Consider the following 9033-nt stretch of genomic DNA (forward strand, 5'->3'; position numbering starts at 1 on the left):
ATTCCTTTGTCCAAACTTCAAATGTAATCGAATTGATTTCATTTGAATTTTCATTTGACGCAAAGGAAATGACAATTTGAAATCGACTCGATTTCGTAATGTAAACCAGCTATAAGTTCCAGTCCACTCTAGAGTGTTTTCATTGAAAATAATTCATGAAATAATGTGTTCATGTGCTATGTTTACATTTACAACCACTCGATTTCAACTATCAATTCCATTGCTCAACGTCAAATGAAATCCAATCGGTTTCGGCTGAGTTTTCATTTGACGTATACGAAAAGGAATTGACAGATGAAATCGAATGGATTTCGTAAATGTAAACATAGCACCTAGCACAGTAGGTTTATTAAATCTGTATAAATGAAAACGCGTTATTATTTCCATTTTATAAAAATATGTATGTATGTCATTATTTGTATAGTGATTTTCGAGTCCATAAATTACAAACAAACGTACAAACATTCTTCTCTTTTACAGATATAGATGAATGCCATTATTTTTATAAAATGGATTAATTTGTCGTCAGTCATAAGATTTAAATATATCACCCTTTAGCAATTATCTGGTTTTATTTGGCATATGCTATATGAAAATGACAACTTAAATCCACTAAATTTGCTAAATCCAGTATAGTCTAAATGAGGCATTATGTGTGTTCGTAAACATAAAATTTGTACAAATTATTACTGGATGTTGTTCGTTTACTATAGTACAATGCAAAAGACATTTGAAGATTGCAAGAAATTACTGAACTTGTACAAATTGTTGAGTAAATCACATCTCGATTTCATTTGACGTTTATCCTATGGATATGACATTTGAAATCGAGTAGATTTCGTATATGTGAACATAGCATAAAACTGTGTATAGAAGATATGCATTAATTTGTCGTAAACATACAATTTGTACAAATTATTACTGGGTGTTGTTCGTTTACTATAGTACAATGCAAAAGACCTTAGAAGATTGCAAGAAATTACTGAACTGGTACAAATTGTTGAGTAAACGAACACACCTATTATAAGTAAGAAAATGTTAACAACGCGCAGTAAATGGTAAACAAGAAGACTTTGGCGCAAATGTTGACCATCACTTGGAAACCAGATAATTGGAAACATTGTTCTAGAAATAAAACATTCCTAGTATGAGGAAATGTTCTCTGGGACTCTATCTTTCATTCCATGTATTCAGTTTGGACGAGGTTTGTATATTGAAGATTCCAGAGGCGATTCTCTGTCCTGACCACCAGTTAGAAAACGGAAAATGGACAACTTTGTTCTACAAAAAACTGAAATTGAATATTCCTAGTATGAGGAAATGTTCTCTGGGACTCTTTCTTTCATTCCATGCATTCAGTTTGGACGAGGTTTGTATATTGAAGATTCCAGAGGCGATTCTCTGTCCTGACCACCAGTTGGAAAACGGAAAATCGACAACTTTGTTCTACAAAAAACTGAAATTGAATATTCCTAGTATGAGGAAATGTTCTCTGGGACTCTTTCTTTCATTCCATGCATTCAGTTTGGACGAGGTTTGTATAGGGGAGATTCCAGAGGCGATTCTATGTCCTGACCACCAGTTGGAAAACGGAAAATGGACAACTTTGTTCTGCAAAAAACTGAAATTGAATATTCCTAGTATGAGGAAATGTTCTATGGGACTCTATCTTTCATTCCATGCATTCAGTTTGGACGAGGTTTGTATATTGAAGATTCCAGAGGCGATTCTCTGTCCTGACCACCAGTTGGAAAACGGAAAATGGACAACTTTGTTCTACAAAAAACTGAAATTGAATATTCCTAGTATGAGGAAATGTTCTCTGGGACTCTATCTTTCATTCCATGTATTCAGTTTGGACGAGGTTTGTATATTGAAGATTCCAGAGGCGATTCTCTGTCCTGACCACCAGTTGGAAAACGGAAAATGGACAACTTTGTTCTACAAAAAACTGAAATTGAATATTCCTAGTATGAGGAAATGTTCTCTAGGACTCTTTCTTTCATTCCATGCATTCAGTTTGGACGAGGTTTGTATATTGAAGATTCCAGAGGCGATTCTCTGTCCTGACCACCAGTTGGAAAACGGAAAATGGACAACTTTGTTCTACAAAAAACTGAAATTGAATATTCCTAGTATGAGGAAATGTTCTCTGGGACTCTTTCTTTCATTCCATGCATTCAGTTTGGACGAGGTTTGTATAGGGGAGATTCCAGAGGCGATTCTATGTCCTGACCACCAGTTGGAAAACGGAAAATGGACAACTTTGTTCTACAAAAAACTGAAATTGAATATTCCTAGTATGAGGAAATGTTCTCTGGGACTCTATCTTTCATTCCATGTATTCAGTTTGGACGAGGTTTGTATATTGAAGATTCCAGAGGCGATTCTCTGTCCTGACCACCAGTTGGAAAACGGAAAATGGACAACTTTGTTCTACAAAAAACTGAAATTGAATATTCCTAGTATGAGGAAATGTTCTCTGGGACTCTATCTTTCATTCCATGCATTCAGTTTGGACGAGGTTTGTATATTGAAGATTCCAGAGGCGATTCTCTGTCCTGACCACCAGTTGGAAAACGGAAAATCGACAACTTTGTTCTACAAAAAACTGAAATTGAATATTCCTAGTATGAGGAAATGTTCTCTGGGACTCTTTCTTTCATTCCATGCATTCAGTTTGGACGAGGTTTGTATAGGGGAGATTCCAGAGGCGATTCTATGTCCTGACCACCAGTTGGAAAACGGAAAATGGACAACTTTGTTCTGCAAAAAACTGAAATTGAATATTCCTAGTATGAGGAAATGTTCTATGGGACTCTATCTTTCATTCCATGCATTCAGTTTGGACGAGGTTTGTATATTGAAGATTCCAGAGGCGATTCTCTGTCCTGACCACCAGTTGGAAAACGGAAAATGGACAACTTTGTTCTGCAAGAAACTGAAATTGAATATTCCTAGTATGAGGAAATGTTCTATGGGACTCTATCTTTCATTCCATGCATTCAGTTTGTACGAGGTTTGTATATTGAAGATTCCAGAGGCGATTCTCTGTCCTGACCACCAGTTGGAAAACGGAAAATGGACAACTTTGTTCTACAAAAAACTGAAATTGAATATTCCTAGTATGAGGAAATGTTCTATGGGACTCTTTCTTTCATTCCATGCATTCAGTTTGGACGAGGTTTGTATATTGAAGATTCCAGAGGCGATTCTCTGTCCTGACCACCAGTTGGAAAACGGAAAATCGACAACTTTGTTCTACAAAAAACTGAAATTGAATATTCCTAGTATGAGGAAATGTTCTATGGGACTCTATCTTTCATTCCATGCATTCAGTTTGGACGAGGTTTGTATATTGAAGATTCCAGAGGCGATTCTCTGTCCTGACCACCAGTTGGAAAACGGAAAATGGACAACTTTGTTCTGCAAAAAACTGAAATTGAATATTCCTAGTATGAGGAAATGTTCTATGGGACTCTATCTTTCATTCCATGCATTCAGTTTGGACGAGGTTTGTATATTGAAGATTCCAGAGGCGATTCTCTGTCCTGACCACCAGTTGGAAAACGGAAAATCGACAACTTTGTTCTACAAAAAACTGAAATTGAATATTCCTAGTATGAGGACATGTTCTCTGGGACTCTTTCTTTCATTCCATGCATTCAGTTTGGACGAGGTTTGTATAGGGGAGATTCCAGAGGCGATTCTATGTCCTGACCACCAGTTGGAAAACGGAAAATGGACAACTTTGTTCTGCAAAAAACTGAAATTGAATATTCCTAGTATGAGGAAATGTTCTATGGGACTCTATCTTTCATTCCATGCATTCAGTTTGGACGAGGTTTGTATATTGAAGATTCCAGAGGCGATTCTCTGTCCTGACCACCAGTTGGAAAACGGAAAATGGACAACTTTGTTCTACAAAAAACTGAAATTGAATATTCCTAGTATGAGGAAATGTTCTCTGGGACTCTATCTTTCATTCCATGTATTCAGTTTGGACGAGGTTTGTATATTGAAGATTCCAGAGGCGATTCTCTGTCCTGACCACCAGTTGGAAAACGGAAAATGGACAACTTTGTTCTACAAAAAACTGAAATTGAATATTCCTAGTATGAGGAAATGTTCTCTAGGACTCTTTCTTTCATTCCATGCATTCAGTTTGGACGAGGTTTGTATATTGAAGATTCCAGAGGCGATTCTCTGTCCTGACCACCAGTTGGAAAACGGAAAATCGACAACTTTGTTCTACAAAAAACTGAAATTGAATATTCCTAGTATGAGGAAATGTTCTATGGGACTCTATCTTTCATTCCATGCATTCAGTTTGGACGAGGTTTGTATATTGAAGATTCCAGAGGCGATTCTCTGTCCTGACCACCAGTTGGAAAACGGAAAATGGACAACTTTGTTCTGCAAGAAACTGAAATTGAATATTCCTAGTATGAGGAAATGTTCTATGGGACTCTATCTTTCATTCCATGCATTCAGTTTGTACGAGGTTTGTATATTGAAGATTCCAGAGGCGATTCTCTGTCCTGACCACCAGTTGGAAAACGGAAAATGGACAACTTTGTTCTACAAAAAACTGAAATTGAATATTCCTAGTATGAGGAAATGTTCTCTGGGACTCTATCTTTCATTCCATGTATTCAGTTTGGACGAGGTTTGTATATTGAAGATTCCAGAGGCGATTCTCTGTCCTGACCACCAGTTGGAAAACGGAAAATGGACAACTTTGTTCTACAAAAAACTGAAATTGAATATTCCTAGTATGAGGAAATGTTCTCTGGGACTCTTTCTTTCATTCCATGCATTCAGTTTGGACGAGGTTTGTATAGGGGAGATTCCAGAGGCGATTCTATGTCCTGACCACCAGTTGGAAAACGGAAAATGGACAACTTTGTTCTACAAAAAACTGAAATTGAATATTCCTAGTATGAGGAAATGTTCTCTGGGACTCTATCTTTCATTCCATGTATTCAGTTTGGACGAGGTTTGTATATTGAAGATTCCAGAGACGATTCTCTGTCCTGACCACCAGTTGGAAAACGGAAAATGGACAACTTTGTTCTACAAAAAACTGAAATTGAATATTCCTAGTATGAGGAAATGTTCTCTGGGACTCTATCTTTCATTCCATGCATTCAGTTTGGACGAGGTTTGTATATTGAAGATTCCAGAGGCGATTCTCTGTCCTGACCACCAGTTGGAAAACGGAAAATCGACAACTTTGTTCTACAAAAAACTGAAATTGAATATTCCTAGTATGAGGAAATGTTCTCTGGGACTCTATCTTTCATTCCATGCATTCAGTTTGTACGAGGTTTGTATATTGAAGATTCCAGAGGCGATTCTCTGTCCTGACCACCAGTTGGAAAACGGAAAATGGACAACTTTGTTCTACAAAAAACTGAAATTGAATATTCCTAGTATGAGGAAATGTTCTATGGGACTCTTTCTTTCATTCCATGCATTCAGTTTGGACGAGGTTTGTATATTGAAGATTCCAGAGGCGATTCTCTGTCCTGACCACCAGTTGGAAAACGGAAAATGGACAACTTTGTTCTACAAAAAACTGAAATTGAATATTCCTAGTATGAGGAAATGTTCTATGGGACTCTTTCTTTCATTCCATGCATTCAGTTTGGACGAGGTTTGTATATTGAAGATTCCAGAGGCGATTCTCTGTCCTGACCACCAGTTGGAAAACGGAAAATCGACAACTTTGTTCTACAAAAAACTGAAATTGAATATTCCTAGTATGAGGAAATGTTCTATGGGACTCTATCTTTCATTCCATGCATTCAGTTTGGACGAGGTTTGTATATTGAAGATTCCAGAGGCGATTCTCTGTCCTGACCACCAGTTGGAAAACGGAAAATGGACAACTTTGTTCTGCAAAAAACTGAAATTGAATATTCCTAGTATGAGGAAATGTTCTATGGGACTCTATCTTTCATTCCATGCATTCAGTTTGGACGAGGTTTGTATATTGAAGATTCCAGAGGCGATTCTCTGTCCTGACCACCAGTTGGAAAACGGAAAATCGACAACTTTGTTCTACAAAAAACTGAAATTGAATATTCCTAGTATGAGGAAATGTTCTATGGGACTCTTTCTTTCATTCCATGCATTCAGTTTGGACGAGGTTTGTATATTGAAGATTCCAGAGGCGATTCTCTGTCCTGACCACCAGTTGGAAAACGGAAAATGGACAACTTTGTTCTACAAAAAACTGAAATTGAATATTCCTAGTATGAGGAAATGTTCTATGGGACTCTTTCTTTCATTCCATGCATTCAGTTTGGACGAGGTTTGTATATTGAAGATTCCAGAGGCGATTCTCTGTCCTGACCACCAGTTGGAAAACGGAAAATCGACAACTTTGTTCTACAAAAAACTGAAATTGAATATTCCTAGTATGAGGAAATGTTCTATGGGACTCTTTCTTTCATTCCATGCATTCAGTTTGGACGAGGTTTGTATAGGGGAGATTCCAGAGGCGATTCTATGTCCTGACCACCAGTTGGAAAACGGAAAATGGACAACTTTGTTCTGCAAAAAACTGAAATTGAATATTCCTAGTATGAGGAAATGTTCTATGGGACTCTATCTTTCATTCCATGCATTCAGTTTGGACGAGGTTTGTATATTGAAGATTCCAGAGGCGATTCTCTGTCCTGACCACCAGTTGGAAAACGGAAAATGGACAACTTTGTTCTGCAAAAAACTGAAATTGAATATTCCTAGTATGAGGAAATGTTCTATGGGACTCTATCTTTCATTCCATGCATTCAGTTTGGACGAGGTTTGTATATTGAAGATTCCAGAGGCGATTCTCTGTCCTGACCACCAGTTGGAAAACGGAAAATCGACAACTTTGTTCTACAAAAAACTGAAATTGAATATTCCTAGTATGAGGACATGTTCTCTGGGACTCTTTCTTTCATTCCATGCATTCAGTTTGGACGAGGTTTGTATAGGGGAGATTCCAGAGGCGATTCTATGTCCTGACCACCAGTTGGAAAACGGAAAATGGACAACTTTGTTCTGCAAAAAACTGAAATTGAATATTCCTAGTATGAGGAAATGTTCTATGGGACTCTATCTTTCATTCCATGCATTCAGTTTGGACGAGGTTTGTATATTGAAGATTCCAGAGGCGATTCTCTGTCCTGACCACCAGTTGGAAAACGGAAAATGGACAACTTTGTTCTACAAAAAACTGAAATTGAATATTCCTAGTATGAGGAAATGTTCTCTGGGACTCTATCTTTCATTCCATGTATTCAGTTTGGACGAGGTTTGTATATTGAAGATTCCAGAGGCGATTCTCTGTCCTGACCACCAGTTGGAAAACGGAAAATGGACAACTTTGTTCTACAAAAAACTGAAATTGAATATTCCTAGTATGAGGAAATGTTCTCTAGGACTCTTTCTTTCATTCCATGCATTCAGTTTGGACGAGGTTTGTATATTGAAGATTCCAGAGGCGATTCTCTGTCCTGACCACCAGTTGGAAAACGGAAAATCGACAACTTTGTTCTACAAAAAACTGAAATTGAATATTCCTAGTATGAGGAAATGTTCTATGGGACTCTATCTTTCATTCCATGCATTCAGTTTGGACGAGGTTTGTATATTGAAGATTCCAGAGGCGATTCTCTGTCCTGACCACCAGTTGGAAAACGGAAAATGGACAACTTTGTTCTGCAAGAAACTGAAATTGAATATTCCTAGTATGAGGAAATGTTCTATGGGACTCTATCTTTCATTCCATGCATTCAGTTTGTACGAGGTTTGTATATTGAAGATTCCAGAGACGATTCTCTGTCCTGACCACCAGTTGGAAAACGGAAAATGGACAACTTTGTTCTACAAAAAACTGAAATTGAATATTCCTAGTATGAGGAAATGTTCTCTGGGACTCTATCTTTCATTCCATGCATTCAGTTTGGACGAGGTTTGTATATTGAAGATTCCAGAGGCGATTCTCTGTCCTGACCACCAGTTGGAAAACGGAAAATCGACAACTTTGTTCTACAAAAAACTGAAATTGAATATTCCTAGTATGAGGAAATGTTCTCTGGGACTCTTTCTTTCATTCCATGCATTCAGTTTGGACGAGGTTTGTATAGGGGAGATTCCAGAGGCGATTCTATGTCCTGACCACCAGTTGGAAAACGGAAAATGGACAACTTTGTTCTACAAAAAACTGAAATTGAATATTCCTAGTATGAGGAAATGTTCTCTGGGACTCTATCTTTCATTCCATGCATTCAGTTTGGACGAGGTTTGTATAGGAAAGATACCAGAGGTGATTCTCTGTCCTGACCACCGGTCAATTTTAGGTTCAAAACAATGCGTTATTTGATATGGTTTGGTAACATTGACGTACATTTAACTCTTGAAAATTACTTATATTTTATTATTTATAATAAGATGGATTGTTTTTAGAGTTTTTCATTCATAATTTTATAAAATTAATTATAATATTCGTCGCTAACTTTTTTCGTCAGCAGGGTTGCAAAAATAGTACTAAATGTGAATTTTTGACGTTCTGTGTCACCCTGTGAATTTCGATAACTCTGTGTTATCGAAAGTTGGCGACGTCGCTAACTTCACGCAGGTGGGAATATCCATGATTTGCCAGCTCTAGTACTCGTACTTATTATTTTGGCTATATGTGTATATGTTCGGCCGATTTGAGGTATTTCATGTACAAAACACCCAATATCTGTCCAATTTTGATGAATTTCGCAATGTTTGTCGGAATGTGGTCTAGAAATAAGTGTGCCAATTTCTATAGAAATCGGTTCTGATTTAGATATATGTAGCTCCCATATATATTTTACATATTCACAGTGGTGTAGGGAATCAAAAATTCGGCCTCGCCCGACTGTGATCCTTTCCTCACCGTTTTTTTTTTTTAATATTTTTTTATTAGATGTTTGTTTTCAAATTCATTTATTGTCATCCAAATCTCTTGTCATTTAATTTCTACTACCATACAGACAACAAAGCGAG

The sequence above is a fragment of the Musca autumnalis genome, unplaced genomic scaffold (assembly GCF_047663935.1).
Source record: "Musca autumnalis isolate F117 unplaced genomic scaffold, ASM4766393v1 scaffold_1, whole genome shotgun sequence".
Taxonomy (NCBI): Eukaryota; Metazoa; Arthropoda; class Insecta; order Diptera; family Muscidae; genus Musca; species Musca autumnalis.